The sequence below is a fragment of the Poecilia reticulata genome, chromosome 4 (genome assembly GCF_904066995.2).
Source record: "Poecilia reticulata chromosome 4, P_reticulata-male-v2, whole genome shotgun sequence".
Classification (NCBI taxonomy): domain Eukaryota; kingdom Metazoa; phylum Chordata; class Actinopteri; order Cyprinodontiformes; family Poeciliidae; genus Poecilia; species Poecilia reticulata.
This window is the reverse complement of record NC_088833.1, coordinates 33030523-33054910: the sequence shown is the minus strand read 5'-3', so window position 1 is coordinate 33054910 and position 24388 is coordinate 33030523. Positions and strand designations below refer to the sequence as shown.

At 38.1% G+C, this 24388-nt stretch overlaps 1 long non-coding RNA gene across 1 annotated transcript; it reads left to right on the top strand.

The window, feature by feature from the left end:
• The first annotated feature begins 16506 nt into the window (after window positions 1-16506).
• LOC145551530 (uncharacterized) lies at window positions 16507-20066 on the top strand. Its single transcript, XR_014087400.1, has 2 exons — window positions 16507-18533; window positions 18607-20066. It is a non-coding gene; the product is annotated as an uncharacterized LOC145551530 (long non-coding RNA).
• Window positions 20067-24388: the final 4322 nt, after the last annotated feature.

Sequence of the window (24388 nt, the reverse complement as noted above, 5' to 3'; positions counted from 1 at the left end):
GTTCAAGCTGTTCTAAGAGAACATTGTGATCAACTATGTCAAAAGCAGCACTGAGATCTACAAAACCAGATCAGACAAAAGTCAATTTGCTGAGGCCAAGAGAATATCATTTGTAACTTCCAGCAGTGTCGTTCCAGTGCTATGCTGAGCTCTGAAAGCTGACTGAAACTCTTCAAACAGCTCATTAATATTTAAATCCTCACATACTTGATTAGAAACTATTTTCTCAATAATTTTAGATAGGAAATTAAGATTAGATACAAGTCTGTAATTAATTAAGTAATCTTGATTGAGAGAAACTTCAAAAGATTATGGTATATGCCCATGTACTCCAGACAATGGAGGCAGTAATCAAAAGAATAACTTCTTTAAATAATTTAGCTTGACCTGGAGGACCCAACATGCATGTTGAAGGTTTGGAAGGAAGAAGGAATATTTTTGACAACTTAGAAAACAGTTCAAGCTCATATCAGGTTCTATACTGACATTCAATGCTGCATCACTTACTGATGAGACCAAAGAATGAGGGAAAGAGGGAAAAATAGAGAAGGAAATCAATAGACGGATTGGTGCTGTATCTGCAGAGAGAGCTGAGTCAAAATGTAGCAGCCAATCTGACCATACAGAAGGCTACATTCCTACCCCCATCTATGGTCAACATTCTCATTTATTTTCTAAATTTAGACAGGAAGTAATGTGGGTCAGTCCACTTTCTATAAGTGCAGGGGCCTGGAGAAGGACCAGCAGGCATTTGGGTTTGGGATCGATGGTTTTTAAGAGTGGTAGCATGAGAACAAATAAAGGTTTGATGTCTGTAATTGTTTGGTGAAAGAGGAAAATAAATCACCAAGAACAATCAATAAGTTTGGACATTGAACCTTGTTTTGCCTGTCTCTAGAATCATGACCCCAGTGCCTTAGTAGCGGCTTGGTGGAACTTTTATTGGATGTTTGGCTTTGCGAACAGTCAGAAGTGGTTCTGTTTGGTTCTTCACCTGTTTATCAGCTTTATTGTACCTTTATTGTGGCGCCACTGAAGCCGCTGCAATTCCTAAAACAAGCGACAAAAACTGAGCTAATACCCTGAGTTCTAAAAACATGGTGATATTTATAACAGTTGTCAAACTACGGTTCCTACAGCATATTAAAAATAAAACAATTGACCAATATAAGTAGATATTCGCCCTTTCTTGTATCTTGACAGAACTAACAGAAACTAAACTGTTTATAGATTTATATCATGGAGAATTGATCAAACATCAGTTTTCTAATCTTTATTTTAAGTCGTATTTAATAGATATATCTAATAACAAATGATGGCGCTACTAATATTTTTGTGACAGATTCTCCTTGTCCTGTATTGGGATAAAATGGTTTTCTGGACACAATGAATCACATAGCGACCAGCTGTCCAGTCCAGTAATACCAATTAGCAGGAGAATGAAAGACGTAAAAATAATTAACTATACTACATTAAGAAATTGTATTTAAGCCTCGGTGCTACATGAAGCTCATTTTGAAACAATGCAAGTTAAAAACAATATTTAGTGTATATATAGATATATATACATTACACTGCCACCTCTGAAAGAATCCCTGCCCCCCTGTGACAGCCGACCCTACTGTCACACATACCTGAATGGTAACTGTTTGTTTTGTTCATCCTTAACATTAATTTAGACATTAATTAGTGAATAGTTTAGATTTTTATTTTTGAAAATTATTTTCATTAGCTTGACTTTTTAGTTGACTATTTGAAGTGCACACATTTAGTTAACTTTGTCAGTTCTTTATATTTTTGTTAAAAGCAACAAATTAATTTATTAGTTTTGAGTTACCAGTTTTCTTTGGAGCTGCTGGAGGGTCACAGAAGAGCTCCAGCTAATTGACATCCATATATGGCTGGCAAACCTCCTCAGTGGGCCGTTCCATTTGTTTGCCAGGGGACAGGAAATTTGGTTTTCTTTCATTTAATTTGACCAGTTCTTTAATGTTTCTTCTATTTGGTAGTTTCAGTCTAACGTTTGTTTAATTTAAAGATTTGGTGTTGTATCGATTAGTATTTGTTTAAGTTTTTGTATGTTTAATTAACCCTTGTGTGTCAGCTGTGGTCTGATCAGCCACTATTTAAGTTCCCCTCCTGTCTTGTTTGTTAGGTCAGTTTTGTGCTTGAGTTCTTTGTGTTACTATCCGAGTTGGAGTTTGTTATGTTGACCTCAGTTTTTGGGCCCAGTTCTTCATTGTTTAATTATTTTTGAACTTTTTTGTAATAAATTATGATTATTTTTAGATTCCATTCAGCGTCTCTCTGGCTGGTTTATGCAAGAACCCTCACACGCCCTCTTGCCACCCCATATTTTTCTAGATCCGCCCCTGAACCCTTCTATTTTACTTGGCTTTCAACTCCAGCGGGATCTAGTTTTAAATTGTATGTTTGTTTGTTTTTAATCTAAGTTTTAATTTTTTTTATCTTTCTTATGCTGTGTCTTAATGTACAGCACTTTGTATCAGCTGTGGTTGTTTTAAAATGCGTTATAAATAAAGTTGGTATGGTATTTTAGTTCGGGCTGCACAGTGGCGCAGTTGGTAGAGCTGTTGCCTTGCAGCAAGAAGGTTCTGGGTTCGATTCCCGGCCTGGGGTCTTTCTGCATGGAGTTTGCATGTTCTCCCTGTGCGTTGCGTGGGTTTTCTCCAGGTATTCCAGTTTCCTCCCACAGTCCAAAAACATGACTGTCAGGTTAATTGGCCTCTCCAAATTGCCCCTAGGTGTGAGTGTGTGTGTGCATGGTTGTGTCCTGTGTGTCTCTGTGTTGCCCTGCGACAGACTGGCGACCTGTCCAGGGTGACCCCGCCTCTCACCCGAAACGTTAGCTGGAGATGGGCACCAGCACCCCTCCCGACCCCACTGAGGGAAAAAGGGTGCAAGAAAATGGATGGTATTTTAGTTCATCTTTCTCTTAACCTTTTTCCTGCCATCTACCTCCAGTTACAGTTACACCTTTTACATCATTTCAAGTTCAATGTCAAAATCACATCTATAACCTCTCTAGATTCTCTGATTTAGCATTAATTTATAATATTGTGACCATAAATTAGTTACCATTCTTAAAATTATAATGTGAGTTATTACAGGTGTTCTTCTGAACAGAAAACAAGAATCATCCATTATTCTAATTATTTGATACCAAAGTTACAGTTGTTTCATCTTACAACTAAAACAATAGTAATATAAGTATATGTCTTATCCAATTACTCAAAATGTTTAGACTTCAATCTTTAAAACTTTTATGCATTAAAATAAGGAATAGTCTCAACTACTTTTATAAATCTGCAAGCTGGAAACTTACTTCCTCTTTTGTCAGGAAGCCTGCTGTTCCTGTTTCATGGCTTGGCAACACTCTTTCTGCCTGACTATGATTTCTTATGAGATAGAATTAAAAGTAAGGCTTGCATGAGACAAAACATAAACATACAACCTCACTGATTTTATTGAAGTTTGATTTTACTCTTGGGTCTAGATGATACTTTGTGTGATTAATTTTAAAGGTAACTTCAAGTATTGTTAGTATTAAACTAAAATCTCCAGCATGGGAATAATGGAATGATCTCTGGTTACCTTCACACTTTCCAGACGTTTTGCATTGGTGGACAGAGCCAGAATGTGTGGAGGTGGTCATCAGTTGTGTTGGCACAGTTAACACAACAAATACTGTACTGCTGAGCTTTGACAAGACCGGCTGTCAATGCTAATCCTGCGCAGTGTCACACCCTGAGAAGAGATGGTGTTTAACCAGTGCTACAGAAAAGTCCAAACCACTGCCACACACAATGTTTTGTACACACCTGTTCCCAACTATGACTCACTTTCCAGATAAATGCTTTTCATTAGAAAATAGTTTCACTGAACATGTCGACTCGGCTTCCACTTCATTAGGTCTGCTCAATCAGAGCTAATGATAAGAAATAAAATTTTGTTGTCATAGTTACTGAAAAAGTTTTCTTTTACCTGACCACACTGAGGTAATACATATTTAACATAAACAAAGATATCTATTACTGAGATTTGACTAAAGAAACAGAATAGTCAGATTTAATTTTACTTAGTTGAATTGTAAGAATATCTTTCATTGTAAAAACTACTTGAACATCCATTTGCTTCCTTTATTAAGTTTTTATTTTAGAATCACTGAAAAAGCACCAAGTGCTGAAGTGACTGGCCCCTTCCACAGTTCCAGCTGCAGTGAAGTTTCAGTTAAATACAGTCTATCAGATTTGTTCTAATAATGAAAAGTCATTTGAAAATTCTTCAGATTATTCTCAAATTCACTGTGCTTAAAAAAACAGAAGTTCTCCTTTGAACATGAAAAATACACTTATAGAAATAGCCTCAAAACAAATAAAGTAAAAGGACTACTTCCTACACTAATAAAGAGGGTTAGAACAAAAAGAGAACAGTTCTTTCTAATGCTGTTCCTGTGCTCGTGGTCAATTCAAAATAGAGAACAAGTACAGATGCAAACCCTATTACAACACCATCATCACCTTGTAACAGATTAGTGGGACCTGGCCATAACCTGTAGAGCATTAAGTTTTCTTAGTAGTGTTTGCTGTTCAAAAAAAGTATTTCTAAGATTTCAAATATTTAAAGTTACTTGTACTTGTATAGTGCTTTATCTTGTCCAGATGACTCCAGAGTGCTTTTACTCTACATTCAGTCAGTCAAACCCATTCACATGCTGATGGTGGTATAATGCAACATTATAGCCACAGCTGTGGGTCACAATGTGAGGCTGCCAATCTTTAAAGTTACTTGTACTTGTATAGTGCTTTATCTTGTCCAGATGACCACCAGGTCCTCTGCCCCAACATCTGGACAGAGCAGGGGGTTGAACAGGCAAACCACCAGTTAAAGGACAAACTCCTACCTCCTGAGTCACTGTCGCCTTTCAAAATGTAAAGCCGGTACTCACACATGGGTCGCATTTGGTATGATAAACATTTTGTATGGTAAATATCAGTTTAACTGCAGTCAAGTATTGGTACAAGCAAATCAAGACATAAAATGTTTTGGGGGCTGACACACTGTGACTATAAAACACATGTTTCATGATGTTGGATACTAGCTTCAAGCAGCCAGGTCTCACTGAGGACTCTACAAATAAAAGTGTTTCAGAAGGGTCAAATGATCTAACATTGAAGAGTGTGAAGGATAAACATGACAATTGAGAGTCTCTGGTATGACATAGTGTACAGGTCCTTCTCAAAAAATTAGCATATTGTGATAAAGTTCATTATTTTCCACAATGTAATGATAAAAATGTAACTGTCATATATTTTAGATTCATTGCACACCAACTGAAATATTTCAGGTCTTTTATTGTTTTAATACTGATGACTTTTGGCATACAGCTCATGAAAACCCAAAATCCATCTAAAAAAATTAGCATATTACATCCGACCAATAAAAGAAATGCGTTTTAATGCCAAAAAAGTCAACCTTCAAATAATTATGTTCAGTTATGCACTCAATACTTGGTCAGAAATCCTTTTGCAGCCTTCAATGCGGCATGGAGGCAATCAGCCTGTGGCTCTGCTGAGGTGTTATGGAGGCCAGGATGCTTCGATAGCCTTAAGCTCATCCAGAGTTTTGGGTCTTGCATCTCTCAACTTTCTCTTCACAATATCCCACAGATTCTCTATGGGGTTCAGGTCAGGAGAGTTGGCAGGCCAACCGAGCACAGTAACACCATGGTCAGTAATACCAGTGGTTTTAGCACTGTGAGCAGGTGCCAGGTTGTGCTGAAAAATGAAATCTTCATCTCCATAAAGCTTTTCAGCAGATGGAAGCATGAAGTGCTCCAAAATCTCCTGATAGCTGCTGCATTGACCTGCCCTTGATAAAACACAGTGGACCAACACCAGCAGCTGACATGGCTCCCCAGACCATCACTGACTGTGGGTACTTGACACTGGACTTCTGGCATTTTGGCATTTCCTTCTCCCCAGTCTTCCTCCAGACTCTGGCACCTTGATTTCCGAATGACATGCAAAATTTGCTTTCATCCGAAAAAAGTACTTTGGATCACTGAGCAACAGTCCAGTGCTGCTTCTCTGTAGCCCAGGTCAGGAGCTTCTGCTGTTGTTTCTGGTTCAACAGTGGCTTGACCTTTGACCTGGGGAATGTGGCACCTGTAGCCCATTTCCTGCACACGCCTGTGCACGGTGACTCTGGATGTTTCTACTCCAGACTCAGTCCACTGCTTCCTCAGGTCCCCCAAGGTCTGGAATCGGTCCTTCTCCACAATCTTCCTCAGGGTCCGGTCACCTCTTCTCGTTGTGCAGCGTTTTCTGCCACACTTTTTCCTTCCCACTGAGGTGCCTTGATTCAGCACTCTGGGAACAGCCTATTCGTTCAGAAATTTCTTTCTGTGTCTTACCCTCTTGCTTGAGGGTGTCAATGATGACCTTCTGGACAGCAGTCAGGTCAGCAGTCTGACCCTTGATTGCGGTTTTGAGTAATGAACCAGGCTGGGAGTTTTTAAAAGCCTCAGGAATCTTTTGCAGGTGTTTAGATTTATTTCATTGATTCAGATGATCAGGTTAATTACTCGTTCAGAGAACCTTTTCATGATATGCTAATTTTTTTAGATGTATTTTGGGTTTTCATGAGCTGTATGCCAAAATCATCAGTATTAAAACAATAAAAGACCTGAAATATTTCAGTTGGTGTGCAATGAATCTAAAATATATGACAGTTTAATTTTTATCATTACATTATGGAAAATAATGAACTTTATCACAATATGCTAATTTTTTTAGAAGGACTTGTATACGGACAGTATTCAGACCCCTTTAAATTTTTCACTGTTTGTTTCATTGTCGCCATTTGCTAAAATCACAAGTTCATATTATTACTCACGAATGTACACTCAGCATCTAATCTTGACAGATAAAAGAAAAACTGAAATATCACATCGCCATAACTATTTAGACCCTTTGCTGTGACACTCATATTTAACTTGAGATTCTTCTCCTTCATTGGAGTCCAGCTGTGTTTAATTAAACTGTTTGGACTTGATTAGGAAAGGTGTTTTTCAGGGTTGGTTGCATGGACGGTTGGCGGGAGCGGAAGGCAATAAGCTATAAGAATAAGAATTAGAATGTGTTAATATATAGGCGGTAGGATTTGTTACAAGGTCCCAGAATTTCAGTATATTTGATTTTAAAAATAACAGGTTTGTGTGTTCCCAATATCCCACTTTATGTAGTATTCGGATTGATTTTTTTTTTTGTATGACGTATAACGGCTGTAATTTTGTTTTGTATGCATTCCCTCAAACTTCCACACAATATGTTAAATGTGGTACAATGAGTGAATTATACAAAATAAACAAAGATTTGTAGTCCAGAGCAAATCTAATTCCCCTCAGAACAGCAACACACTTGGCTAGTTTAGATTTTACTTGACAGATCTGTGGTTTCCAGTTAAATTTATCATCTAACATGACACCCAAAAATTATATTTATGAATTAGAAATAATCCCAGATATATGTACAGAAAACATGGTTAAAACATCAGCTAGATTTTAAGATTCCTGGGGATATAGCATATAAAGACAGGATAGAAATCATGGTAGGGGAGGTGGATGTGCCACTTTAATTAACTGGCTTATAAGATAAACCCAATGAATAAAGAATTAGAATTAGTGATTACTTTCCAGTGAGTACAATAATTAATGACAGTATAAACAGGCAAGAAGATTTCATATTAACAAGATGGTGCTTTAACAAACATAACTGGCAAAAATGTAAAATAAACTGTGAGAAAACCAGTTATATGGTAACATTAAAAGGCAACGTTGAAGAATGTACAAGTCAGATAACAGAACATATTTAAATGCTGCAAATTCTAGTATAGCAAATAAAAGTAAAAGGTATGAAAAAAGTAGTTCCTTGGTGGAATGAAGATTGTAGTAGAGCAATTAATGAATGTAAGAAGGCATTTAAGGCTGCACAGTGACTGCACAGTGACTGCACAGTGGCGCAGTTGGTAGAGCTGTTGCCTTACAGCAAGAAGGTTCTGGGTTTGATTCCCAGCCCCGGTCTTTCTGCATGGAGTTTGCATGTTCTCACTGTGTTCTCCATGTTCTCTGGGTACTCCGGTTTCCTCCCACAGTCCAAAAACATGACTGTCAGGTTAATTGGCCTCTCCAAATTGCCCCTAGGTGTGCGTGTGTGTGTGTGTGTGTGCATGGTTGTTTGTCCTGTGTGTCTCTGTGTTGCCCTGCGACAGACTGGCGACCTGACCAGGTGAACCCCACCTCTCGCTTGGAACGTTAGCTGGAGAGGCACCAGCAACCCTCCTGACCCCACTGAGGGACAAGGGTGTAAGAAAATGGATGGATGGATATCTTGCATATATATGTATAGTTGTATGCTCAATATAGAAATTTTCCTTAGTTTTGATTGTATATCTCACAATTTTGTAATTTATCATTGTTTATTAAACTCTGAAAGCTGAGAGGCTTTGTTAATATTCTGTCCTAGAATGCGGTTAGATGTGCCCTTTTTTTTTGAGCACCTGCCCCTTTAGTGGTCTCTGCACGGCCCTGGCTATTTGCATTAAAGGGGAGAATCTCATGGTCTGGTCACCATCCTCCTCTGACCTTAAACCTATTGAGAACCTTTGGAGTATCCTCAAGCAGAAGATCTGAGGGTGGGATGCAGTTCATATCAAAGAGCAGCTCTGGGAAGGTATTATGACACCCTGCAAATACATTCAAGAAGAAACTCCACAAACTCACAAGTTCAATGGATGCAAGAATTGTGCAGGTGATATCAAATAATGGGTCCTATGTTAACATGTAACTTAGTCTGTTATGATGTTTTTGATTGAAAAAGCTTTTGATTTTAGTAAATGTGACTGCTGAACTTTTGAAGAACGACCGTTTGCAGTTCTGAGTTTTTTATTTTTGAAAAAAATAGCTTTCTCATTGGAAGGTTTGTTCAGTAAAATTTGATGTATACTGTAATAGTTCTTGACTTGAAAATTACACTGACCATCATTGTCATTGACCATTTAGAAAAATCTGAAAAAATATCATTTGCATGATCATTTGGAACACATTGTATGTGAACGCACACAACATTGCTCATTCTCAAAAATACAAACCCCTCTCTTCAGATACAATAATCTTTATGAATTCAACCATTTCAGACTTCTCTATTAATTAGAATAAATCCAAAACATTTTCTGTCTCAAGTATTTATCTCAGTTAAACCATCCCATTACAGTTGGGAACATCTTGTACTTGGGCGTTGATATTTCCAACAGGTTCAATGAGCTGACACAATTAAAATTAGGTGTCAAATCAGTAGAGGACACTCACAAAGTGAATGTCTCTGTCCCTCCTATAAGAAAAATCTATTTTCTATGTCTCCACATAAACCACCACAAATTTTCTTCAAAAGCTTAGATTCTTAAAAAAAAAAAGAACATTTAAACCTCTACATACTGCATAAGCTTAAAAACTTTACAAAAGGCTTAAGGTTTGGATCAACCAGACTTATAAATATCACCAGGCAAACAGGTTGGTGCTCCAGGCGGCAGTGCACATAAAAAAAAAAAGTGCCAGAATGTTATCATATTTCTATGTTTAGCAAAATAATCACCTGGTGAATCCTTAAAATTAAGTTTGAGCCAGCAATTCAATTCAGTTTAATTCAGATTATTTATATGATGCCAATTCACAAAAGATGTTATCTCAAGTCACTTTACAAAACATAATTTAAATTCAAGTCATTCATTCCAATTGATCCTAGTTATCAACAATATAAAAAGCTAAATTAATTATTCAAAGTAGATTAAAAGGTTTCTGTCTGAGGAAACCCAGCAGATTGCATCGAGCCACTGACTGGAAGCATTCACTCCTGCTCCACAAGCACATAGCAACAATTGCTTGCTCCAAATTATTGCTGCCATAGGTTTCAGCTACTGGAGGACAAACTGACTAGTTTTTCTCACTTTCTTCTTCTACTACTCTCCAGTTTCCATTATTTTCTGTTAGTTTAGCTGTTAACTTTTTGTTTTCTCTCAGTTATCTTTCTTACACAGAGGCTACATCTGGTCTGGCATTCTGTTTGACTGATTCCTTCTTTGGAGGAGGGCATCAACTGAGATAATGCAACAATGCATCAGCAGATTGTTTTCCGTCTCTTGCTATTAACTTTTTACTTTCATGAACATAATAATCCTACATCAGTTCATCTGTATCTTCTTGTGCATTCTGCTCTGTCTTCTCAAACCCCGTCGGTGGTGGCAAATGGCCACTTATCCTGAGCCAGGTTCTGGGTTTCTGGGTTTTCTTCCTGTTAAATTTCTCCACTGTCACTACACGCATGCTCGGTATGAGGAATTACTGTAAAGTCAATGGATTTCTAAAAGACAAAATGAAATATCTGGGCTTATTTGAGTCCACCACAACCTCAAAGTTTTCCATTACAGAGTGTCGCTGCAAACATCAGGTAGAGTTGATTACAGCTGCTACATGTTCACGGCCCACCCACACTCTGCCCACGCTCCCTTAAGTACGCCCATTTTAATGGAGACACTTACCACTGGGGTAAAACAGAACTTCACATTAAGCGATTATAGTGCAACTTGCCAGTGGAGAAGCATCTTAAGTGCTCATAATCAATCTTCTCTATCGTATGTCTCAAACAGGAGATTCACAGTAATTAAAAAATAGGTGGCCCAGATTTTCATAATGATTCGGTTTTATGTCACTTTCTACTTGAAATATTACATAGAAAATATAAATGAATAAAGACAGCTTAATGAACCTCTGAGCAGAAACAAAAAGACTGTGTTGCTCATTGCTAACTTGTATATGTTTAACGGATGAGTGATTCTTAGTTAACCACTGGATATTTTACATGATAGAAGAACATAACATAAGTTATTCTAGAGTTAATGTGTGACTTAAATTAGCTCCCTCTGATGTGGAATCAGCCCAGTTACAGATTTGGATTTTATGTAGAGACCTTTAGTCAGGAACAAAGGAAACTGTGGTGGACACTTTGGTATAACCAAACAACAGCAATAATATAGTTATGTTCTGTGTTGTTGCCACACTTTATCTGCTTGGTTTCCATTGATAGAAAACATTTTAAGCTAATTTGAATAATAAACTGATTTCAACCAATCAATGTCAGGAAAAAAGTCCTAGCCTCAGTGTGAATGAGAAAAGAGAAATCCAAACTTCTGACTAAATTGATTACATTTTTGTGACATCAGTTCACTTCTGTTAATATTTCTCATCCAAAAAAAAGGTTATAGGATTGTATTAATTAAATGTTGCAAACTTGGATTTCTGTAAATTGAATAATAAACACTTACAAGCTTAAGTGCATGTAAATTGAATATTGCATCTTCACTGTGTAAAATTCTCCATCTCTTTTCTGTCTTGATGGAATCTCTCCTCCTGCTCATCACTCATTGATCCAGATACTCAGGAAACCGATAGATATGTGAGAACAAGATATTAATTTTGATGTTCATGTTGCATCCATAGTTTAGAAAGTTGACCTGATTGAGCAAAACCAATGTGATTTTTGAATTCAGCTCATCAAAAGCCTGGAAGGATACTTGGCTTTTTCAGTTCAGTTTCAACTAAGCTGTTTTTAGTTTAAAATAGTTTTTCAACTAAGACAATTGAAAAACCCCAGACATTTTTTTTAGCTGTTGACCAGTGTTATATGCATATATCAGTTTATCACTATTCTGCAATTTGGAGGTGACTTATGTCCAGCTCCAACCCTTCACTGTTGGACACTTCCTCCCAGGAAATGTTGGATTCATTGTTGCTTCCTGAACAAATAAATATTGTTGCAGTCCCTCTTCTTCATCACTCCATCTAACTTCTTCCTCCAAAACTCCAGATGCACTGTTCAAATCAATCTATCCATCCATTTTCTGTACACCCTTGTTCCTAGTGAGGTTGGGAGAAGTACTGGTGCCCATCTCCAGTGAACGTACACCCTGGACAAGTCGCCAGTCCATCGCAGGCATTGTTCACTGAAATTTCTCACAACTTCCTCTTTTTGTATATTCAGCCTTAATTGTTTACGATTTGACTTACTCTGATTATGTCACAAGATGGCAGTGGCATTTGACCCAGAGCAAAACAGGGTCAAATGCCTGAAAACAGCAACACTTATAGTATTCTGTGAGAAATACCTTTTATTAAAAGCTTTTGTGCACACAGAAGCAAAGCACAGTAGTTCATCTTTACAAATCATGTAAAGATGATACTTTAACAAACATGTAAAAACCTTTTTACATACTGCAGCTTTAAGGACCTATTCATTTGTTTTAAATTGTTTTATTTTTTTTTCATTTTTTATGTCTGAACTTAAAGCTATAGTATGTAACTGTTGCAAAAAATATATTTTTCTACGTATTTTTTGAAACTGTCACTATAAGACAGATAATCTGAAAAAAATTAGCTCCTCTAGCTTCTTCCAGTGCTAACTAGAAACAACCAATCCGAGCTAGGAGGAGGGTCTTAGTGCTGTTAATCTAGTGGTGCTACTCATCCCCCCTCTTCCACCCGCCTAACATTCTGCTTCCTGCAGCTAGCACAGCCTGTCATGAAAGCTCAAGCTAGTTAGAATGGCTACCAATAAACAGCTTTACTGTAACCGTAAGGTGTTTCTCTGCCATTAGCACATCTAGCAGCAAGTACCTGAGATTTATTGACAACACTAAGACCTTCTTCCTGACATTGATTGGTTGATTAAGACCGGGAGGCAGTGGCAGTTTCTGATATGGGTAACATGGGCAACCGGACTGGGCGGCACCTTAGAAGGGGGGTGGTGGCATTAGCAGTGCCTAATGCAAACATTAGACCCTGCTGACATTACACGCATGACATGGAGACAGTCCCTTATTTATTCTGATTTTTTTAGAGGTTTTATTTTTCCCGTCTTTTTTCCTCTTCTAATATCTGGAGCTATGCTGATGTTAAAATCTTTTTATACCTTCTTTGTAGGCAAAAAAGCTACATCTAGCAACTTTTTCTTGAAAATTCCCACTTCCCTGCCAACAATTACAAAAATCTGTGGTGAAAAACAATTTAGGTTCCATGACTGCTGATGGAAATTTGAAAAGGAAGTTATCAAACTCACTTAATGGAGGGAATATCCCAACAGACTAAGATAGGTTTTCAGGTAAATGTTAAAGAAATGCGGAAACTTCAGTGGAGACAGGCATGAACAAGACAGAACTCTTTGTGTTTACAGGCAGTTATGTGTTTGTGTTTTTTGTGTGTGCGTGTGTGGGATTTGTGGCAACCTGTTTTACCAGAGTAGCTAACAAAAGCAGATCGGCAGGGTGTGGCACTCTCTCTCTCCACAGAACAGGTGTGTGTGTGTGTGAGTCATAGCAGGAAGTTAGATCATATATTTCCCATGCCAGCGACACTAGAATAAAAACATGTTTTTTATCCCACAAGGGGATAAAAAGCATGTTTTATTCCTGCAACAGCAGCAAAAGATATAAAGGTTTGCACAAAATATTGTGTTAAAAACAATATTTATACAATATGTGTTGCATAAATATATTGTATATTTATAATAATTAATGATAACACACTGTTCAAGACAGTCATTAGAAATTAACAGAAATTCAGAATAGGAATATCGGACTCATGATCCAAGGAATGTGCGACTGAGTTGAATTGCTTTTTCTAATGTGCATCTGTATTGAACACTGAAAAAAATGCTATTTACAATATATTATATAACTATTGTTGTGGTGCTGGTCTCATGGACACTTTGTGGGACAGCAGTATTAGTTGGAGAGAAAATGTGCTCCTACTTTTGAAATCAATGACAACAATAAACGGTTTAGTGCTTCATACTCTGTGATTACTGTTCAATCTTAACACTTCAATGTTATTTTTCCAAAAATGAAAAGAAGACAAAATAAAACTTCCATCTGTTGCAGCGTACTTTCACGACACATGTAGCATGGTTTCACCTTTCTGAGAGCAAGAATGTACGGTTTCCTCCAGCCTAATACTGAAAAGAAATAACTTTTGTTTTATATGCTAAAAATGCAAGGTTAGAGATCAACATTCGACAAAAACTATTCCTGAGACATGGTGGTTGTTATGGACACATAGTCATAGTCCTGTCACAATAACAAATTTTGCTGGACGATTAATTGCCTAATAAATTATTGCAATAAACGATAATATTGTTTCAAGACCTTTTGACACTGATTTAATGGAAATGACTAATAATGCATGCAATTTCCTGCCATAGATAGATACACTTTATTTTCAAAAGAACACATAACACTGGAACTGATAAATTAAATCAGTTCCAGTGTTAATGGATTCTCAGTCTCCATTAACAAAAAACGTACTTGAATAAAAACTAAACAACATAAAGCCAAAGTGGAAATAAATACTGCATTCAACCAAAAGAGTGCAGATTATGAAGTCTGTATACTATATTGCCCTTCAGTAGAAGGGCAATAGAGAAGATGGGCACATCTGACTACCTAATGCAGTATTTCATACTACATCATTTTCCCCTTAAGATAATCTTAGATTGTTGGCCGATCTAAGATTGTCGCTGGTGATTTCGTAATCGATCATCCTGTAGTGTGTGATGTGCTACGGTAAATCATTGTGGCCGCTCCGATCTAAATCAGGGGTTTTCCCCGACTGGGAGCTTAAAGCTGAATGTGACAGGTAGCCAATCAGAAAGCGCGGATTCTCCTCCGTGCTTTCTGAGGGGAAATTACGGAGGGGAATCCCAAACAGCTGACACGGCGCAACACGAAGTCCAGCGGACATTGGAGATGATATGTGGAAACAACATTAATATTTATTCAATATTTCGTGCAAAGAATATAGAAATGACAAGAGGAGGAGTTGGAGCCAAATTGCTACCTCAGTTGATAAACCTGGTAACTTTTCAGCTGTTCTTCGTTAACGTGGCATAAATAGGTTACAATGATTTTCATTCAGTCAGGACTTTACGCTGAGCCACATGCATCACAGGTAGATTCTAGTAAAGCATTGATTAATGCCTGATTTTAAAATTACAAGTCCAGTTAGCTGGACTTGTAGCCATTATTTTATCCATTAATAATGGATGCAGCTTGCATCCATTATTGTTGCACTACTGCCATTTATTGGATCCTAATATCTATACCTCAAATTCTCATAATGATCCCAGTATTATTTAAAAAGACAAAAAATCTTCTTTTTCCCCTCAATGCTATTTAACTGATCAACAACATTCTCAAATTTCAATTCCCTATTAAAACTTATTTCCGTTTTAATGGCGCTTTCTTCTTTTATTTCCAATTTTGACTTCTAATGATTCACTTCCTGCTAAAGGGCCCCATGGTGGTTGAAGAAAATTCCACATATAAGCCGCACTGGGCTATAAGCTGCATGGTTCAAAGCTTAGGAAAAAAGTAGCGGCTTATGGTCCAGAAAATACGGTATATGAAAAAAAATCTAAATGCTCTCTGGTATTGTTCAGTTTGGGTACCACTGCTGTAAAGCCTCTTTCTCAAAATTCTTAATTCATCTCTTGAAAGTATATATCTGTCATTGAACATGTCATTGACACAAATACACACCGACACAATTGTTGGGATCCCTTGGTTAATGAAAGAAAAACCCACAGTGGTCACAGAAATAACTTGAATCTGACAAAGGTGATAAAAAATAATTCTATGAAAATAAATGAAAGCGACACATTGCTTTTCAAACATGCTTTAACAATTATGTAAAAAAATAAACTCATGAAACAGGCCTAGACACCAATGATGGTACACTTAACTTAATATTTTGTTGCACGACCTTTCAAGGAAATCACTGCAATCAAACGATTCCTACAACTGTCGATGAGACTTCTGCACCTCTAAGCAGGTATTTTGGCCCACTCCTCATGAGCAAACTGCTCCAGTTGTCTCAGATTTGAAGCCTTTTCCAGATGTCATGTTTCAGCTCTTTCCAATGATGCTCAGTCGGATTCAGGTAAGGGTTCATAGAAGGTCTCTTTAGAACAATCCATGGATGTTAAATATCTGAGTAATATGTGCAACTGTAGTCATCAAGCTGCTTGGAGATGGTCTTATAAAATGTACCTTTATTGTGCTTGTCTATAATTTTCTTTCTAATCTCCTGAGACAACTCTTTCCTTTGCTTTTGCTGGTCCATGTTGAGTGTGATACACACCATGTCACCAAACAGCAGAGTGACTACCTGTAGCTCTATATATAGGCCCGTTGATTACAAGAATGTAATCAAGTGGATACACCATCATTTAACATGTCCCTTTATTTGATCACATTATCATCATTTTTGTCCAGGGCTGTTTCATGAGTTAATTTTTTAACTTAATTCTGTTGAAGCATGTTTGAAAAGCAATGTCTGACTGTCATTTATTTATTTTCATAGAATTTTTATTCATTGTCTTACCATTTCCATGTTATGGAAATGGTAAGACATATTATGACAACTTGCTCAAGCGTGTTACATGTTAAGTGTCAAGACTTTGGGTTTTGGGTTGGGATTTTGTTTTTTTCTGTTTAATCAGTTGTTTTCTAGTTCACTTTAGTTTAGCATTTTATGTTTGCTCTACTTCCATTATCTGATGTTACTCATTTGGTTAAATTTGTCTTGTTCTTGTTTTCCTTATTTCAGTCCCTTGTAGTGTTTCTAGTTATGTTTAATTCTTAGTTTTTTTCATTACTCTAGGTCTAGTTATTATTTAGTGTCAGAGTCTTCCTTAGTGTTTCTAGTCAAGTTTATTTTTTTGTCTGGTATTTCTTAGTCATTCTAGTTTGAGTACTCTGTCTTCTTTATCAGTTCAGTTTTGTTTCTCCTTATGTACTTGTCTCGTTAATTTATTATGTTTCTTTAGTGTTAGAATTATTCTCTCTGGCTCTGTTCATTACTTGAGGTTTATTCATTACTGACTAGTGACATCTGCTGCTGAAACTGTAACAGCCTTGTCACTCAGATAATGCTTCAAAAATTTGTAAATGCAATATTGTCACCAAGATTTTGTCAAGCTCGTGTTTAGTAACAGGAGAGTCAATTAAATCTTATTTAACTGTAATCTTTTTTGCTTCTTATAATAATATGTAGCCAAACTAACCCTGGTATACATAGGCTGTCAGTGGTGTTTCCTTCTGTCGTAGATGGATTTGACTATAAAGACATTTACTGTTTTAGTGTTTGGGAGTGCCGTGCTTATTGGTACAGACAGTATTCTTTGTTTTGACTTGCTTCCTAAAAAACTAAAATTCTTCAATTTAGCAGATGTCCAGTTGGCTCTGATCCCTGATATTTAACTACACACTACACACCGAATTTTAAGTCTGTTTCTGCTGCACACGACTGATATATCTTTGCTGATCAAATTACAAATAAGAGTGATAACCAGAATCAGAACTCAGTTGAGGGCCTTTTAAAAATTGATCCAAACTGAATAACCAACGCCACAGTCCTAGAAATATCATGTTTTCATTTGACTAAAATATGAATATATTGTATTTTGCTTAATTCTCATGTCAGACCATATGTCAACCCATCTCAAATCTGATTCTGCTAGAGCAGGGGTGTCCAAACTTTTTGCAAAGGGGGCCAGATTTGGTGCGTTAAAAATGTAGGGGGGCCGACCTTGGCGGACATTCTTTACATAGAACAGCAATATATTTAAACAAATTTCAGCAAGCCATTCTGTGTTTCACATTTGCTTTTTTATTTTAATTTCAGTGATGTTAAGCATGTCTTTTGGTTCATTTGAAACATGCATGTCTTATGCAATTGAATAATCACTTAACTTCACTTTTTTAACACTAACTTTTTTCTAATGGTTAAACAGAAGTAATTGTACTCTTGAGTGCAAATTACATTTGAAACATAAACAAATATCTCTCCATGGCAGTTCAATATTTACTGAATTTTTAAATAAAATAGAAATGAGCAAGTAATAGTCAACAAGTGCAGGGCTCATTTGAAATTAGTAACTATAAATGGTGATTACATTTTTAAAAGTTTATTATTCTGGAGTGAAAACTGAAAACTTGTCTGAATTTATGACAGATTTTGATCTTAAAAAACAACATTTATTCAGAGACTTATTGTAAATGACAAATGACTTGTCTGCATTAATGTGACGGTGATACTGAGATCTGGACTGCAGCACATAGGCCAGGTCTGGCGCAAAGGCAGTGATATTGATGCACAAGATGTCTCGTAAGTGAGAGTCCGTTAGCCGTGTCCTCACACGGCTCTTATTTAAGTTCATAACCGAGAATGTTGTTGTCCTCCGTCCCTGCGCCACCGCCAGCTACCACCAGAGGGGGTTTCCCCAGCTCCCTTCTGACGCCCCACCCCGCGGGTGTGTCACCACGCACCTGCAGGTCATCCGATCATCACCAGGAGCTTAAGAGGAGCCGCCTAACAACACTTCCTCGCCAGAGTGTTGACCTTCGCGGTAACAGAGATCAGTAAGAAAGCCTTATATTGTTAATCCTGCGTGTTCTAACGCCTCCATCTCCTCACCCCAGGTTCGATCAAGTCTGAGAGCCGGATCGAGTCCAGGACCAACCAAGCCCGTCAGCTGGATCCGGGTTTCCCCGACGAGCACCATCGAGTCGGTCTCTCTCTCCCTCAGCTCCCCGGACTGACATCATTCTGGCTCCTGCCCCCCAGCCCCGACGTTTCTGCCCAGCCTCCAGTTCATAGTTTTCCCTCGCTCGAGTTCCCCTGGATTTGTTTGTAAATAAACCCTTGATCTTCAGTTTTCTCCTGAGTGTTTTGCTGCATGTGGGTTCGGAGTATTTCTAAAAACATGACAGAGAATGTCTTCTCACACAAATACGTCAACCCAAACAAGCTTAGCATTTTCTTACCAAATGCTCGAATCTCTCGAAACCTGTTCTTATCCAGCTGTCGGTAAAAGTTGGCGAGAGAAAGCTGCTGGTGCCGACCGCGGCTCTCTGCGTCCCACTGCAGCTCAATGAGCTCCAGCTGCAAAGGGTCTGGAACATCATCTGTGTCCACGGAGAAAGGTGATGGAAAAAGATCGATCTCCTTCTCAATAGCTGCAAAATCCCAAAAGCGTTGTTTAAACTCTTCAGCCAGAGATGAAATATCTGATACTTAACGCCTCGTTAGCGCACTGACATTGCTCTGTGGGAATCTGGTCATGATTTCTTGCAGTGCTGAAAAATGTGCAGTATTGGGTTGGGTTGGGTCGGCGACAGGTGTCTCTCAAACAGTTGCAGCTTGGTTCCAAAGGCTTTGATGTGCGAATATAGTTAGTTTATGACTGTGTCTGGTCCCTGGAGACTGGTGTTCAGGACATTAAGGTGCTTTGTAATATCAGCTAGAAACCCCAAATCAGCCAGCCTAACTGATAGGTTTTTGGCTGACAGGTTGTCCTTTATCAGCCAAAAACTCAATGATTTCTTGCCTAAGAGAGTAGAAGCGTGACAATGCAGAACCCCGACTGAGCCTCACGTCAGTGTGATAGACAACATCTCCATATTCCGCATGAATCTCGCTTAGAAACTGTTGGAACTGACGGTGGCATAGCGCTCTGGAGCGGATATAGTTAATAGCCTTTCTCACCGGTTCCATAACATGTTCGTATTGGAGATGTTTAGCACACAGAACTGCTGATGAATGATACAATGGAGTTTTACAGCTTTACCCCCTTCTTCACTTACTTTGTTTCTTATTAGTGTTGCTAATCCACTTCGTTCACCAGTCATGGATGGTGCGCCGTCTGTAATAATCCCAGAAATTTTATTCCACGGTAGTTTCATGTCATCCGCAAACAGAAGAGAATAAATTTGTTCATCTCGTTTGGTTTTTCAGGCTCTTGAGGTCAAGAGCCTGTAATGTTCAGTAATGTTCATTTCGTTGCCCACTCCTCTCAAAAAAATAAGTAACTGAGCAGTGTCAGAGGCGTCTGTGCTTTCGTCGCCAGCTACCAAAATAAAGTCAAACTCCTTTCCTCTGACTCCCAATTGTCTTGATGTCTGATGACACTTCTTCAACCCTGTGTGCCACAGTGTTACGTGCCAGGCAGACTTTGGCAAACTCTTGCTGCTTCTCAGGACAGATTTTCTTCACCATAGTCATCACACCGTCTTTGATAAATTCACCCTCGGTGAAAGGTCAACGCGGCTACTTCGTAACTAGCCTCTGTAGCTTCTCATTTGACTCGGGCTCTTGCAAAATGTCGCTGCTGTGAGATTAAACTAGCTTCAAGTTGCTTCAGTTTCTCGCTGCGTTCCTACAAAAAATATACTCCTGCAATATTACTTTTCCGGTTTCACTGTTTTTAAAGGAACAGTAAAACACTTTAATAAAACACTTTACAGATGAATGATGAAGTACTTGGTTTGCTTTTAAAGTGACAGTAGCTGTGTTTCCATTATAAATACATGCAAAAATTTGTTGCTATTCTATTAATATAAAAAAACACAACTTGGAGTGTTTCCATTAAATAAGAAATGCAATTAAAATCTCACATGAATAAGTTTGTTCACGCAATAATCAGGGGTGAAAGTAGTTTTAAATTCTTGGGGGTACTATGACAAAAGTAGATATATAAATTTTTGCAAAGCAATAAAAGCTGGGTAGCTGGTAGTACTTTATTTGAAGGGGTGTGCATAAGACTGACATGACACTGTCATAAACATGACATAACACCTGTCATGAACATAAAGAAGTCTTTATGAATGTCTGACAGTTGTCATATAGTGTCATTTGGTAAATAATGACACTTTTAATGCAAAGTTGCTCTAAAAGTTGTATTAAAAGTCCATTAAAAGTGCACACTTTGCATGATTTTGTAAATAATGACAATTTAAAGCATATTTAAGCATTGTTACAGAATGGAGCTGTATTTCCCTCAGACAACTGACTGAAAAAGGTTATCATTTTGGAGAAAATCTCATCAACATCAATATTTTCACTAAATAAGAAGCAAAAAATTTGTTTGATAGAAGAAAAACCTCACAGACTCTGAGCTCAAAGCAAGATTCCAGAGAGCCTCAAACAATTTTTTTAAAATTAGACAATTAATTTAACTTTCTATAATTATTATGATAGAAGCCATTTGTTTACTAAATACTTAATGAAACATATTTACTGTGTTGTTTGTTGTGAATGACGTATAGTCACAGACAAACAAGATAATTACCGTATTTTCCGCACTAAAAACCTTCATTTTTCTCAAAAGCCGACAGTGCGCCTTATAATCCGGTGCGCCTTATATATGGACCAATATTGAGCCACAACAGGTCTAGCAACTATGATAAGCAGCCGCCGACTTCACTTTCGCCCGTAGAAGAAGAAGCGCGCGGTGCATGCTGGGATAGTTGTCAGAACGCTGGTTTGTAATCTATTAATAAAGTTTGACTAACCTATCTACCTACCGACCGTGTAGAATCCGGTCGTCTGCAGGTCATTTAGCACCACGTTCTCCATCGTCCGGCCACGCCCCAGACCAGTCGCGGAAGGTTCTCCTCTCCGACCGGAGTCGGACTGTCTTGTTGACATTCACTTTAGTGCAGCTCCATCTAGTGGATGTATAACGTAACTCCAGCCTCTACTGTAGTGTCTATTCTATGCACCTTATATATGAAAAAAGTTTTAAAATAGGCCATTCATTGAAGGTGCGCCTTATAATCTGGTGCGCCTTATAGTGCGGAAAATACGGTAGTCCAAGTTTGTCGTTTAATGAACGTTCAGGAACTACAGCGGCTGTGATGAGCCACAGCAAAGGTAAAACAAACCTAACAGGTGATCAACTCAAAACCACTCTTACCTTTTTACTCTCTCTCTCTCTTTGTTATTTAAGGACACCTGTTGTTGTGGCAACCACCTGCACTCCTCGAGTCAAGCAGAGATTACTTTTAAAACATAACATTTAGTCCGTTACAATATTAGGTTTTCAGGCTTGATATTTATTTTGTGATGATTAATAAGCGCTATATATATATATATATATATATATATATATATATATATATATATATAAGAGCTGTTGCCTTGCAGCAAGAAGGTTCTGGGTTCGATTTCCGGCCTGGGGTCTTTCTGCATGGAGTTTGCATGTTCTCCCTGTGCATGGTGGGTTTTCTCCGGGTACTCCGGTTTCCTCCCACAGTCCAAAAACATGACTGTCAGGTTAATTGGCCTCTCCAAATTGCCCCTAGGTGTGAGTGTGTGTGTGCATGGTTGTGTGTCCTGTGTGTCTCTGTGTTGCCCTGCGACAGACTGGCGACCTGTCCAGGGTGTACCCCGCCTCTCGCCCGAAACGTTGGCTGGAGATGGGCACCAGCACCCCTCCCGACCCCACTGAGGGAAAAAGGGTGCAAGAAAATGGATGGATGGATGGATATATATATATATATATATATATATATATATATATATATATATATATATATATATACTTTTGTCATAGTACCCCCAAGAGTTTAAAACTACTTTCCATACCCGCCTACTTTTACCCCTGGTCTTTTCTAAGATCCCAGTAAAGTCACACCGTGTCATGCTGAGACTACAGTTCTGGCAACAATTATGGTCACCAATAAATGATTTGAATGGTTTATTTGGGATGAAGAACAGGACTAAGAAATTGCACATAGTTAAGTAATGGTCTAGATCCACATAGGAGAAAAAGGAAGGTGATTATTTTTGATATTTGAGAAGTGAATTGTTTGATTTTCAGATGGTAAATCTGTTTTGAGAAGATGGAGCTCCAGCAGTAGGTCAGTTTATCCACAGAGGCAGTGATTGGCTGGGAGGAGGTGAGCAGTTTGGTTGGTGGTTATATGTCTATTTATTTTCGAGATGACAAGACATTTGGCCACATCACCGCAAAAATGGTTCACCATATTCAAACTTTACCTTTTTCCAATTCTATCTTGATCCAGATTATTTTTCAGTGGGAGTCTAAAACAGACAGATATCCAAGACTTGCTGCTTCTCATCAGCATTCTTGCAGGTATTCGCAATGAATGCAGAAACTGCCAATCAAACAAGTGGAGATAAACAGATTCAGTGTTGAATTGATGCTGCAGAAACAGAAACTGTTAAATAATTACATTTAATTTATAATCTACATTGGCTATTGTGTTTCCATGTTAATGATTTAATCACGTATTTCATAAATTGTCAATGAAGTAAATCATTTAAACATATAATTAAACATACATTTATTTCGTGTTACATTTAATTATGTAAGTGTGCATTCATTTATTTAATTTTGTCCTTTTCAACTCTCCATGTAAAGTCGCACAACGCAACCGTAATTTTACTTTATTTTCAGGCACCCTGCTTCTCTATTTGAACCATGCAGTGGTTGATGTTTGCTACTGATAAAACCATCTAGCTTGGACAGATGTTAACTGCTAACCTATTCCAGGGGCCACATAAATGAAGTAGAGGCAGGTGGTGGACATAGAGAAGAGAAATATGACGACCAAAAATGATCGGTTGGAGATTCGCAGCAGGCTCTTTAAATTAAATATTTTGGCTTCAGCTTGCTTCTCTTTCACAGATCTTAACTGGAAAAAGCATGTCTGGGCTATTTCCATCAAGTGAACATAGCTGCAGAAAGCACAACATCCAAACAATGCCAGAACAGAGATCCATCCACCGACTGCTGCCGGACGAGCCTTCCATGGCTGCAGTATTTCCAGCAAAGTTTAAGATCAGTGTTTGCAGAGGCAGGTCAGCTTCTCCGTCCTCACTGAGGCTGGACAAAGCGATGTTTCCAAACGGAATCATTAGGAAAGCAGACTCCCCATGGATCCACTCCAGGAAGCATGATCTCAAGAAGAGGCCGGAAAAATAAGGTAGTCTAAAGACTATTCATATTAAATTCTGTCCGCTGTCTGCTCGTAATGCTGAAACTGTTTGTGGGAGATGTAAACCCTCCCCTCTCACAGTGGTCTCCATGGGAACCAGTTAGTCTGAATAGATGTAAACCCCCACCCTTCGCCCCGTAATCACTGCTTCTAACCATTTCTAACTTTATTTAAAACACCAAAATCATCTGTAGTTCTTTTGTTAAATTTAACATGGAGAGAGTCCAGTAATTAAATGAGAAAGTTAATAGATATGAAAATTTTAATAAATAATATAAAGAAGTTATCTATTTCTGTTGTGTGCTCAGATATCTGCAGTTCACCTACCAGCCCAAGCTTGGAGTTGAGGAGGATGCCATCATCTTCCTGCTGGACCAGACAGTGAGCACTGTGAGAATTATGTTTTTTGACTTTCCGAGTGCACACATACACGCGCGCGCACACACACACACACACACAC